Source organism: Canis aureus, chromosome 25 (genome assembly GCF_053574225.1).
Source record: "Canis aureus isolate CA01 chromosome 25, VMU_Caureus_v.1.0, whole genome shotgun sequence".
Lineage (NCBI taxonomy): Eukaryota > Metazoa > Chordata > Mammalia > Carnivora > Canidae > Canis > Canis aureus.
Genome location: NC_135635.1, coordinates 40,674,603 through 40,688,646, shown reverse-complemented (window position 1 = coordinate 40,688,646; position 14,044 = coordinate 40,674,603). Strand labels below are relative to the sequence as shown.

The following is a 14,044-nucleotide window of genomic DNA, read 5'->3' as shown; positions in this document are numbered from 1 at the left end:
ATTAATAACAATGGCTGCACGAGATTGCTTTTATGTTTGAAAGGGCCATGAGTTTTCTGACACACAGAGCCATAAGTGATTTCTTTAGAAATACCAAAAGAAAGCCTAAAATAATTTCTAATTTATATATACAGAGTAGCTTTCTCAAAGACCCATGTTGGATTTCCCATATAATTACCACTTTAACAAAACAAAAGAGAAGATCATAGTTTAGGCAAAGTATTATCTCTATTTTATAGGCAAGAAAATCAAGGTCCCAATTTCTGCTGTTTAGGTCCATAGAAATGGAAACAAAACTGAATTCTCTAGCATCTGTGTCCACGCTTCTAGCTCCTAGGCTCCAGTTACAGAATCCACCATAACAAGAAGGAGGTAGGATGGTCACTTGGATACAATTTCCAAATATGAGCAATTGGGACCCAGATTAAAGGAAGGGTATTTTTGTTGTTGTTGCTTTCTCAAGTATGGTCACCAGAAGAGGGGCCACTCATGTCTCTAGGTTAGGTGAGGTAGGGGAGAGAGGTGGGTGGTGGGCGAGGGTGGGATTGGATGTCCTTAGCAATCCCTGAGACTCTGTTTCTCCACCATTCAGAATACAGAATCATCCAAAACTTAGTGACCACAGCCCCTGGAGCACTGAGCATTCATGTGATTAATCCGCACTAATGCCTGTGGTCTTGTTTAGAACAAGCCCAAGAAGAGTGATGAATTGTAATCATTATCAGTCTATTTGCAATTAGTAGTAATTGCACGCTAATCTTCAGAGATCTTTCGGAGGTAATTGAATCACACCACTTAAGAATTCAGTCCCTTCTGTTCTCTTCCCTCCTTCTTTTTTCCTCCATCCTCACCCTATGCCTGGAAAGAATGGAGAAGGCAATTAATATTAATCAGGTCATTATGTTTCATTGAGATTTATGAAATGAATTGTTCAACTCCATAGTCACATGTTATTTCTTTTGCATCCTCAATATTCAGTGTTGGGCACACGTTTAACTCTTAGAGTTCCAGAGCAATTTGGGGCATTAACTCCCTTCTTCTAGGATACACTAGACATTTAACTCAGGAACAATTAACTGGAAAGACCTACAGATATCTTATCCCGGAACGGTGAAGTGGAACTCCTCTAGGGTCATATGGTGTACATGGGGACAAACCAGATCTCAAATCCTGAACTCTGGGCTCCCCAGTCAATACTCTTCCTGGAAAACCTTATTCTTTTTCTCAAATAATTTTCAAAGTCATCCATAGCACGTCAGTACAATCCTTCAATCTGTCATTCTGTAACCAACATCCCAGATATTATATATACATATATATATTAAATCACCTGTGTTAATAACTCAAGTACCTTTCCTATCAGACATGGCCTACTTTGAGGAACAATATCTGCCTTACTAATCCACCATTAACGAGTGCTTATTAAACATCTTCTTTTAGCTTCAACCTGAAAACATGTTTGGCATGCCTATGAAACAGTAGGCATTATGGTAGATCCCAAGCTATGGAGATAAAAAGACACAGCTTTGGCTCATGTCAGAATCCAAGAAGGAAACCAAGACAAGCACATAGAGATGGACAAAGGCAAGTGCTATATGAGTTCATGGATGTGCCCGAATACGAGCTACCTTTAATAGGGTAACATTGGAAGCAACTAAAAGTCCAAGTGCACACAGTTCAATCCATTAGTGTCCCAAACATTTGTGAGTTCCACCTATGTCCCAGGTGCAGTGCTAATTACTAATATGATAGCAAAGATAGTCTTCATTCTTGCCTTCACATGTTACATTCTAGGACAGGAGACAGATCCAGTGGGAGAGTGAGGGAAGTTTCATTCACACAGACAACTACAATTCATTGAGTGCCTGTTCTGGTCCCTAATCCCAGGAAGTTTATAGTCTGGTAGGAGAGGTACATAAACAAAAGATGTAATAAGAGGATAAAATAACTATAATGTGTATTGAATGCAGGAGGAAAGCAAAAGAACAGTGTGATAAATATAAAGTTTACATAGTTTCGTTTAATTCTTTACTTAAATTCAATTTAGTTAACATATACTATGTTACTAGTTTTAGGGGTAGAATTTAGTGATTCATCAGTTGCCTATAATACATGCCCTCCTTAATGCCCACCCCCCAATAACCCCATCTCCCTACCAACCTCCCTTCCAGCATGCCTCAGGTGTTTCCTAGAGTTCAAACCCTCTTATGGTTTGCCTCCCTCTCTATTTTTAGCTTACTTTTTTAAAAAGTTTACATCAGTTTTTGTTTTCAAGAGACAGAGATAGAGAGATAAAGATAGAGACTGAGAAGGAACAGGGTACAGAGTGCAATGGTTCAAAGCCCCTGTAACTAGAGCCAGATTGCCTACATCTGAATCTGATCTCTACCACTTGCCAGCTGAGTGACTTTGAGCACATTACTAAATGTCTCTGTCCCTCAGTCTCTATAAATAAGAATTACAGTTTCTTTAAGAACTAAGCGGGTTAATATTTGTGACAAGCTTAGAAGAGCACCTGTCTCAGAATAAACACTATTTAATACCAGAGTTGGTAATGCAAGGACCTGGTGAGTGAATATCTCTCCTGCCAAACTGACTCCTAAAATTTCACTTCCCTGACAAGAGATGTACCTACTTTGGGAGGCCCTGAGGTGCTGGAGTCAGCTGGCACTAGCACATGAGAGCTGGTCGTTAGCATCTTTTCCCCAAACTCTGCATTTGGTAACTTGAAATTCCTTCAGACTATGCATTCAGTGGTAGCTTGAGACTGGCCATGGTAGGAGCATTTACACCACCGAAATTGGTAAATGCTACAAATCAGGGCTTTCCCCCTGCCCCCCAAGAGTCAACTGTTAAACTTTATCAGCAGATCACTTGGCATCTACATTTAGTAGAGCATAATGGAGGGTCGGAGTTCTTCTCCATGGTCCCAAACCGATCTATGTCTAGTGTGATTATGCAAAATATGGATTTGTTAAGAAATTCTAAACATTTGGGCTGAATGGGCCCGTGATGCCAGACTTAAAGGAACCAAGCTCATTCACCTATTTACTGGCAATTCCATTAGAAGACAAGGTTTTGATGATTGCCATTAATATTGTGCCATAAAGGTAAGCTCTTCATCAGCTGAATATGCTCTCTTGACATCATGCTTGCAATTTAGATAATTGTCTAACTTGTTAGGGGGCTGCAGAAGCTAACCTCTTATAACTGATGGAAAACGAACACCACCTAATGACCCAATTACTTAAGCAGTAGCTATAAAAATAAAAACATAATGATAAACCTATTTGATAATCACTAAGCACTCAAATGTATTTTAAGTAAAGGTAAAACTATACCACATTTAAATAAATGTAAGTATCAGTGTGCAAGTTGTGTTTTTCCCACTTAATGTTATATATTGGTAACTGTTACTATTTATTAATATTATTGAATATTTATTAAGTGTCAAAGAATCCTGTGAGTGTTCTACTCCCAGGGTTAACTAATAGTAACTCATATTAACTAATATTAACTAATTTAACCCTGAAACAAACTAAAAAAGGAGTTATTGGTATTACCATTTTCAACAAGAAAACTGAGTTCCCCCAAGAGATTAAGATCCAGAGCCTTCAGCTAGTAAATGTCAGAACCAGGACACAACCCAAGATATCTGCCCCAGAGCCTTTATACCACACAGGACTACTTCTCAGATGCTTTTTCCAAAGTAGACCAGAGGTCAGATGTCATCTCTATTGTTGTGACACAACTGGTATTGGAGAAATTATATGTATGGGCAAGAGTGCTGTTTTTTTCTTCACTTATTTTTTACAGTTTTAGTGAGATGTAATTGACATGTAACACTCAATTAGTTTAAGATATACAACATAATGACTTGATATATGTATTTTACAAAATGATTACATGATTTTAGTTAACGTCCACCACATAGTTACAATTTTTTTCTTGTGATGAGAACTTTCAAAGTCTATTCTCTTAGAAACTTTCAAACATACAAAAGAATGTTAACTAGAGTCACTATGCAGTATATTATATTCCCAGGACTTATTTCTATTATAACTGGAAGTTTGACCGTTTCACCATTTCACCATTTCTTTCACTCCCTGCCTCCCCACCTCTGGCAACTAATCAGCCTGTTCCCCTTATCTATGAGTTCAGTTGTTTGTAGACTCTACCTACAAATGAGATCATACAGTATACAGCTTTATCTGTCTGACTTAATTTATCTAGCATAATGCCCTCAAGTTCCATCCTTGCTGTTGCATATGGCAGCATGTTCTTCTCCCTCATGGCTGAATAACATTCCATTATTATTCCATATTATTCCACCCCCACACACACACAGGATATCCTTCTTATCCATTCATCCATTGATGGACACTTTGTTTATTCTTGACTCCTTTGTTGTATATTAATTGGCCATATATGCATGAGTTTATTTCTGGGATATCTTTTCTATTGCTTTTAGATGTGTGCCTCTTTTACGTTGATACCATACTACGATTACTATGGCTTTGCAGTATAGTTTGAAATCAGTAAATGTGATGCCTCTGGTTATGTTCTTCTTTCTCAAGATTGCTTTGGCTATTTGCAGTCTTTTGTGGTTCCAAATAAATCTTAGGACTTTTTTCTATCTCTGTGAAAAATGTCATTGGACAGATTGTCCTTAATCATGCCCAAGAAAGAGCCTCTCTGCCCAAAAAGCCTCTCTTCCTTCTCTGCACATCAGTATTAGCATCTCCTAGCCCTAGAGTTTATTTCCTTCATCTTAGTTCCAACAGCAATTCTGTAACACTCCTTCCTGTAGACCCAAACACAGAACTATTATGTGGTCTTCTCACCCTAGGTCTTCACAATGTTTATATGGTTTCTGTAACTTTTTCTCAGTATTCCTCATTTGCCAGCCCTGTAAAGATGTCCCCTGTATGGTGAATTTGTGATAAATGAAGTAAGGACCCCTAAATGCTCAAATAGCTTTAGGAATAGGAGCCATTGACACAATGCTGGATCATATGACTTCAAATTCCACAATCCTGTCACTTAAAGAGACTGACCTCCTTCTGAATCCAAAATCTCCTTATGCCAGTTAGGAAGGAATTTTTTTTTAAAAGGAATTCTTTTTTTTTAAAGATTTTTTATTTATTTATTCATGAGAGACACAGAAAGAGAGGCAGAGACACAGGCAGAGGGAGAAGCAGGCTCCATGCAGGGAGCCCAACGTGGGACTCGATCCTGGGTCTCCAGGATCAAGCCCGGGCTGAAGGCAGTGCTAAACCGCTGAGCTACCTGAGTTGCCCTAGAAAGGAATTCTTAAGACCCACTGGGGCTTTTCTGCTTGAAAGGAGATGGTAACTGCTGCATCTCCACTGTGAAGCCAGGATCTTCCTCTTTTGCTTGGCTGGCACTTCAAAAGGAACTGAGTGAGGCACTGGTTTCTGGAAGAGCATAGTCACACAGATATGTGGAAGACACAAATGAGTATCTTCCTGGGCATATGGAATATGTATGGAAAATAAGAGATGTGGGGAGTTGGTGTCAGGCAAAGAGGAGAGATCCAGCAAGTCCATGCCAGCAAAGCCAGGGAGGAGTAATAGGGAATGAGATGTCTGAAATAATTTTTCCCACTACCAATGTGCCCTGGGCTTTTCTTAGGTCAGAAAAGGATCAAACACTGCAGGAGAATGTGTATAAGAGGTGGAAAAGGCCATGGTGCCATCCGTGGGCAGTTTTTGTTCTTTTTTTTTTTTTTTTAAGATTTTGTTTGTTTATTCATGAGAGACACACAGAGAGAGACACACAGAGACACAGGCAGAGGGAGAAGGAGGTTCCATGCAGGGAGCCCAATGTGGGACTCCAGGATCACGCCCTGGGCTGAAGGTGGCGCTAAACCGCTAAGCCACCCGGGCTACCCAGAAATTCTTGTTCTTGAATGCTATTGGAAAAGAACACCAATGCTACACAAATGTCAAAGTGACACAGGAGAATAGAATCATAGAAACCATGGTAATTAGTTGTGTGGCCTCAAGTAAGCCACCTTCCCACTCTGATCCTCAATTTCTTCTTCATCAATACAAGTACAGATGCTAATGAAGCAGAATATAAATGATCTTCAGGCTTCCCCATAACTAAAATTTGAAGATCCCTGAACATAGATAGATATTCTCTAATGCACCTTTTAACTCCAAAATCCTATAATTCTATGATTATTCTTTTCAAAAGGGCCTTAAAATAAGTCTGTGGGTCTGCAGAGACAGCCACTTCTGGAGCTTTGTATAGTCCTAGGGCACAAACAAAATGCTCTGCTTATCTGTCCACCATCACATCTGTATTAGGGATCCATATGGGACAGTGTATATGGGTGAAGCTCTATCTGCTCCCATCCATAGCAAACTATTTTCCTGCTACTACAACTTCCTCCCTTAATTGCTCCTTTCTTCCATTACTTGGCAGTCTTTAATGAATGCCTACCATGTGCAGGACACATGGGAACAGGGAACCATGGAGCAAAGAGGAATGTAGACAATAGATAAGGAAGCCAATGTGGAGAACAGCTGCTTCTCCCTACCCTACTCTTGCCCCTTGTCTTCCAAACATGAGCATTCCTCAGAAAGCCAACCCTGTCCTCCATCCTGCAAACATCCCCTGAACATGTATTATGTGCTGGCATATTATGTTGGGCACTAGGAACTCAAAGATGAGTAAGAAATCATCTTTTTCTCAATTAATCAACACTCTGTAAAGAAGGGCTTATTAAGAGCCTGTGGGGAAGACAGACAATGAAAGAAGACAGGCATGCAATCATACTTGTCAGAGTGGAATAGGAGCTCCAACGGAGGGCTGGGTAGGTATGCAGAAGGGAAAGAGGTGATGCAGAGATGAGGCAAAGGGCTCTGCTCTGCGTGGCTTAAGGAAAGTTGTTTCGAAGGGTGGGTGACATGTGAGATTGGGATGGAGAAATGTGTAGGGCCTAGCCCCATGGAGATGCTTGGCAGGGATGCTAGGAAATTGGGACTTAGCTTGCAAGCAGTGGGGAGGCTTACACAGGAACAAGCAGGTGAAATTTATGTCTTACCTCAGCATGTGTATCACTTTCCTAGGGCTACCATAGCAAATTACCACAACAAAGTGACCTAAAATAGCAGAAATTTGTTCTCTTACAGTTCTGGAGGCCAGAAATTTGAAATCAAGATGTGTGCAGTTCTTTTGGAGGTTTGAGAGAGAATCTGTTCTTTGTCTCTCTCCTAGACTTTGACTCTTCTCGACCTTGATGAGCATCCTGGGTGTTCCTAGCCCAGGGGAGAATAGCTAAGAAAAAGGGAAGGATGTTGACAATGGGACCTGGGAAAGCCAAAGACATAAGGACACATTATAGATGGACAAAACAAGAGATTCCTGTCTATTGCTCTCACCGAGAAAGAATAAAAAAAATAACAGGACTTTTTAAGATTCAGTTTGATGCACTATACCTCCTAGAGAATCCTTACTTGAGGGGCCCAAGGATTTAGAGTGTTCCCAGCATGAGAAAGCCTAACTCCACTGCTCTTCCTCTATCCTAATGATCTGCTGGACCTCTCCGTTCCCAGATCCATCCCCCTACCCCATTTCCATTATTCTTTGAGAATACTGCTACATGATGCAGGCTTCAGCAGAATCTTTGGTAGGGCAGAGATATAAGTGGGTGTCCCGCACCCTGAGCCACCTTCCCTTCCCTCTATCACCACTCTTCAACCTCTGACCAATGGGCCATGTCATAAAGCAGCCATGGGGCCTCAGTGTGAATCATAAAGGAAACTACTCCCTCCTTTGTCCTCCTCCAAGCACAGTTGGCAAAATGAGGAAAACCAGCAGATTTTCCTGAGGCAGTAATGCTTTAAGGCGACTTCTGCATGCCCTTGCCTTTACATTTTAATGGCACTCTAATGTTGAATTAAAATGGAATTCCTATGGAAATGTACAATGTCTAAATCAATACTTGCTGATTAGTGTCATGAGGATGAATATCAAAAGATATAATAGCAATGGTGGGACCCACACCAGGGTGAATAAAGCTGCCTATGTCCATTAACTGAAGCCTGACTAATGCTAAATTACAATAAAATATCTAGGAAATTCTGGCCAGAGCCACATTAAAGCCCACAAAATATAGCCTAATTAGCACTATGATGACAAATGCAGGAAGAATTCATTATACCCAAACACTCCTCATAAAGACCAATTTCTTCCTTTTTACCAACACAATGCCTACAAGGCCACTAGTGGCTTAAGTACCATTGTGCTGCTCCTTATCATGTGCTGAACCAAGTTGGGCTTCGTGTGAGTATCAGGGAATGAGTTACAAACCTCCCGCCTCCTTCTAATACTCAGCATTAATTTTTTACTCTTCCCTTTAGCATATCTATTGTATCTCTGCATCTGGCTGGCTGGCATCTACGCATTCTAGTGTCATGATTATAAGTGCAGACTTTTTTTAAAGATAGATCAATTGATTGATTGATTTGAGAGAGAGCATGTGCGCACACAAGTGGGGGAAGGGCCAGAGGGAGAGAGAGAATCTACAAGCAGACTCCCTGCTGAATGCAGAACCTGACCTGAGACTCCATGTGGGGCTCTATCCCACGACCCTGAGATCATGACCTGAGCCAAAATTAAGAACCAGATGTTCAACTGACTAAGCCACCCAGGCACCTCTGAGTGCAGGCTCTTATATCACATCTTCTGAAGGTGCTACCTCTTCCTACACACATGACTTTGGGAAGGTTACTCTGTACCTTAGTTTCCCCACATACAAAATGGGATAATAATAATAATACCCACTCATTGAGCAGGTGTATCAAATAAGTCATTACTTTTTTTTTTTTTTTTTTAGAGAGTGAGGGAGGGGCAGAGGGAAAAGGAGAGAAAGACTCTCATTCAGGCTCCATGCCCTGTGTGGAGCCCAACACGGGGCTCAATACCATAACCCTGAAATCATGACATGAGCTGAAACCAAGAGTCAGATACCTAACCTATTGAGCCACCCAGGTGCCCCAATGAGTCATTACTTTTAAAGGCCATTCAACAGTGCCTGTGCCAAGTAACACACAGCATAAGCTATCATTATTTTTCTTCTTCTTCTTTTTAAGTCTATTCCAAAGGCAGTAGAATGAAAAGAAGACATTTGGACAACTCTGTCCTATCAACACCGCTCAGAAGATCACAAAAGCATGAGGTATTACAGGGGAGAGAAACCTTTAACAGACAAAATTTAACTCAACTCATTTACAGATGAAGAAACTGGAGCCCACGCAAGGAGGGTGATATCCTAAGGTCAACCAGGTCATCCTGTTTCATTCAAACATTCATTAAGTGCCTACCGTGTCTAGATTGTGTGTTATTTCAAGGCTCCAATGATGAATTTGTTCCTGTCCTTATGGAATCTATGACATTGTAGGGAGCAAACACATCCATTAGACATGTAGATAAAATCTGGCAGGTTAGGGGATGAGAGAGAGAGATGCAGGTACCAAATGCCATGGGAGCAGGGGAGGGACATGGAGTTCAACCTACAGATTTGAAGGAGGCTTCTTAGAGGAGCTAATGCTTGACTTTGGTTCTAAAAGGGAATGAGTTACTCAGGCAGTGAAAGGAAAGAAGAAAATTCTGTGTATGAGCATAGGTGTTCAAGAAAAAGAGGAGTGTGAGGGAACCACTAGCAGTTGGTCAGTATGGAAACAGAGCACAAGAAAATGGAGTGACAGAAAATGAGATTAGATGGGCCTTTTACAACCTGGGAAAGAGATTGGAGTTATTTCTGCAGATAATGGGGAATGTTTAAAGGATTAAGCATGGTAATAACATGTTTACATTTAGATAGAATATTCTTTCCTCATATGGAGAGTGAATTTTAAGAGACTAATATGGAAGGAAGACTTTCAAAGTGGGTATGATTTCAATAAGCTGAGTAAGAGCTGATAAGGAGCTGAGCTAAGGGCAGCAGAAGTACAGAGAGGAAAGAAATTTGAAAAGTAGTTAAGAGGGAAAGTCAGCTAGACTTGGTGACTGGTCAGATATGGGGATGAGGGAGAAAAAGGAGTATAGGATGATTTCATGTTCCTCACATGGGTGATAAGGTGGATGATAGAATTATAGATAGAGAAAGTGAGAGTATGGAGAGAAGGAGAAATAGGATGAGAAAGAATAATTGGTCATAACTGGGAGGCAGTGGGAGAGCAAGTGTGACTCTCAGAGAAGAGATTAAGGCTGGATATAGGGATATGTTGTCCTTAACAGTGAGTATATAAAACAATGAGTTACTAAGACCATTTACAGGAAAAAATGGTAGTGGATCAAGGCCTTATTCCTGAGGATAGCATATTTAAGGAGGAAGCTGAAGTGTCTCCTGTGAGGCAGGCAAAGCAAGATCCCTGAAGAGGTGCAAGCTGAAACAAAAGAAATGAGCAAATACCCCAGATGCTAAGAGAGTAAGGAGTTCATGGTCACAATGTTAAATACAGAGGAAATGTCTGATAACATAAGGACTGAAAGGCACCCGGTGGTTATGATATAATGCACTTAGCTGCACAGTGACCTTGGGCAGAGCAGGGAAGTGGAACAGTGTGGGAGAAAAGTCTGAAATGGGTTGAGAAGTGATTATATTATAATATAGTAGATACAATGAGTATAGACATATATTTTAGGAGCATACAATTTTCCAGAAGAATAAAGGACATGTTGGTGGTTGGAAAAATACTGAGAGTCAAGAGAGGGAATTTATAAGGAGAGGCAAGACTTAGGCATATTTACCAACAAAGGTTAAAGAGCCAAGAAAGAATAGAGGTTGCAGATGTATCAAGGAATAAGGCAGTAGTTGCAACACAGTCCTAAGGATGCAGAAGGGGATGGCATCAAGAACTACGAGTATCAGATGACTGGAAGCTGGACAGTGACACTTAGAGGAAAGAAGCTGACCCATGAAAGAGCTGAAATTTTGAGGTTGTGTTGTTGGAGAAGGTTGGAAACTGAAGTGCTTCATTCTTGATGGTCTTATTTTTTGAGGAAGTAGAATCAAGATTGTGGTGCTGGGAGTGTGGGGTGGGGTTAAGTGATGGATTTAAGAAGAGAACATCCTAGATATAAAGGGATCATCAAGCAATACAAATAGTTCAGCTGAGGTTGGTGGCCTGGCTGGGATTCAAGCCCAAGTCTACAGATTCTTGGGACATGACAGCTCCATTGGAGCATTTATCTTCAGTCTTGGTGATGTTTTCATACCATTGGTTTCTAGTTCATATATTTCTCATCAGATTCCAAAACAAGTCATTCTGTAACTGTAAACTTAGGACAGATTCCCAGAATTACTGCTGCTTTTCTCCTTATTTGGACTTTGGTGTATGTCAAGTAAGGATATTTATAATTTTGCTAATAATATAGATATTGAGTCTGAGAGGTGGGAGACTTCTTTTGCCTCTGTGTCCAAAGCCAAAATAATCAGGTCATCCAACATGACTGCTGCTCTTAACCCCATAAAAATTCCAAACTTCTTCAAATCTCCCTTCTTTTCTTCCCTTGACGTGGAATGAACACCTCTATGGAAAATCTAGGCCTGTTTGGTTTTCAATGATCTGGAAAAGCAGTTCACTTCAGGGACTAATATTTAACAGCTGATATCTTAGAAGTAACTGCAGAGGGCAAGGACAACCCAAAATTCATCAGGAAGCAGAGAATTATCTGCATAATTGGTGACCTTTCTTAAAGCTAAGACATACTGGTGGTCTGATTCCTTCCTATAGGCTGTGATCCTGGGGATCCTGATAGTTCCCACAACACACTGTAAGCAGAAGCAAGCATCTGGATAGAGGATGATGATTAAGTCTGGTTTGGGGGTAATGGGTGAAAGCGGATGGGGGGTAGGGGAGAGTAAACATGATTTGACATTTTCCTATTGGAAGCTAGAGGAGGGTTCTAAACCTGGAAGTCTGTGGTGATACCTCCTATGCCTGTCTAAGTCTACTGTCAGCTCTAGGTCTTAGGTCATTGCATTAGTGGGATCAGAAGTGTCCCATAGTGCCACTGTGCTTTCCTGGCCTTTATGCAACTGTTTTTAACAATGAAATGGCCTAGAATCTGCTAAGAAGTTGAAATTGTGGGGTGTTTCTTAAGAATATTTAGGGAGAAAATGAAAAGTAGGCAGCACAAAATAGAAGAAAAATCACACTGTAAGAATGGGGTATGTTTCCATTTTTTCTTGTTTGTGTAACAAACTATCCCAAAACATAGTGGCTTAAAATAACACCCATTTAATTTGTTCATGATTTTGTGGATTCGTGATTGGGGCAAGTCTCAGCAGGGATGGCTTAACTCTGTCCCACCTGGTACTGACTAGGTATTGCTGGGATTAGAGGATCCAAGATGTCTTTAGGCACATATGTGAGCATTTGATGCTGGAAGTCAGCTGAGGCACCTTAGTACTCCTCCATTCAGCCTCTTTTTCCAGCTAGTTAGCCTGGACTTTCTCATACTGTGGTTTAGGGCCCCGACAGCACCAACATGAAAGCTGCCAGACCTCATAAGTTCTAAGTACAGAAGTCACACAGAATAATTTCCACCACATTCTATGACTCAAGACAATATATAAGGTCAGCTCAGATTCAGGAAAAGGGGACATAGACTTCACTTCCTGATGAAAGCTGTGGCATGTGCTTAGAGTTTTCAAAATAGATGGCCTTATGATCTCTTATGCTTATATCTCTTATGCTCTTGTGCTCATCTTATGAGCAGATACAGATGTAGATGAGAGTCCTGGAGACCTGTGAACTAGGAGGAAAGGTTATCTGCCCTCCACACTCACACGATGCCAGGATAAGGCAGGGATATTCCATTTAAAAATAGAAATATTGGGAAGCACTCAGTAATCACTGGTCCAGAGCAATTTTGATATCCAGGCAAATGTTTTCAGTTCTCCTGACCTCATTGTCAAGGATGTTTCCTTGATCAGAGTTCATGTCTGCTTTCCAGAAGTCATTCCCCAATTTATGGTTTTCCTCAGTTTTTGGCTTTGCTCTCTGGTCTTTGGCCCTTTAACCCATCTTTCATTTTCCATAAGAAATGAATTGCATTTTCACCTGAATAGATTTCTCAGTCTGTTCTCTGACCAAAGAAGATTGGAACCCAGAGGCCTGCTTATTTTTAATAATCTCTGTCCTAAAACTCAAGGTCATGATACTTTCTTTACTATACTAATCTCAAAAACTTTATAGGTTTTTAATGAACCTTGTTGGAGTTTTTTCTGTGATAGTAAGGTAATCTTTTCACTTCCATGTACATTTTTGAAATGCTACTTTGATACGTTTTCCATAAAGTTTTGGAGTATATTCCCCTTCTCATTGAACCCAGACTGGACTTTTGACTTGCTTTGGCAAATATAAGGAGGAAGTGACACTGTCACTTCTAGACCTAGGCCTTGAGAGATCTAGCAGTTTCTGCTTTTGCATGCTTAGAGCCTGGCTCCACTGTAGAACAAAGACCAGACTCTCCTGTTGGAGAAAAAGGCCAAGTGGAGGAGCACTGAGATGCCTCAGCTTCCTGGCAGCAACAAAGCCCCGGGCATAAATGAAGCCACAGGAGTGACTCCAGTGATAACATGTGTCCACATTAAGCCGGGCCAGAATAGAATTTTTGATCTATACAGTTGTGAGCAATGAAGTAGCTATCGTTTTAAGCCACTAAGTTTTGGAGTGGTTTGTTTTATAGCAATTAGATAACCAAAGAGGACAGGTTGTCTTCTAAAATGTTTCACAAGTATGCTTTAGTCTTGTAAAATTCATTAAGTTTTTCAGGCTCAAAAACTCGGTCTTGTAGAGATCCCAACATATATCATAGATAATGACTTAACACTAACCTAGCTCCCAGAGACTGACAGATAAATTACCATGTCAGTTCACTTATATAAAAAAAAAGTATGACTGTCAGGTAGTCAAGATGTCATTTACATCTTTCACCAGTGAAGTCTCTCCCTAAGGGAAAGTTATCTGGGACAACGATTGATAGTCTGAAGGTTGCTCAA

At 40.6% G+C, this 14,044-nt stretch overlaps 2 long non-coding RNA genes across 2 annotated transcripts; one reads left to right on the top strand and one right to left on the bottom strand.

Annotated features, from left to right (window-relative positions):
- Positions 1-219: 219 nt before the first annotated feature.
- On the bottom strand, positions 220-7,718 carry LOC144297684 (uncharacterized). The gene is made up of 3 exons (XR_013364617.1): positions 7,470-7,718; positions 7,162-7,341; positions 220-858 (listed from the first exon to the last, which is right to left on the bottom strand). It is a non-coding gene; the product is annotated as an uncharacterized LOC144297684 (long non-coding RNA).
- On the top strand, positions 6,625-9,353 carry LOC144297369 (uncharacterized). The gene is made up of 2 exons (XR_013364394.1): positions 6,625-6,844; positions 9,126-9,353. It is a non-coding gene; the product is annotated as an uncharacterized LOC144297369 (long non-coding RNA).
- Positions 9,354-14,044: the final 4,691 nt, after the last annotated feature.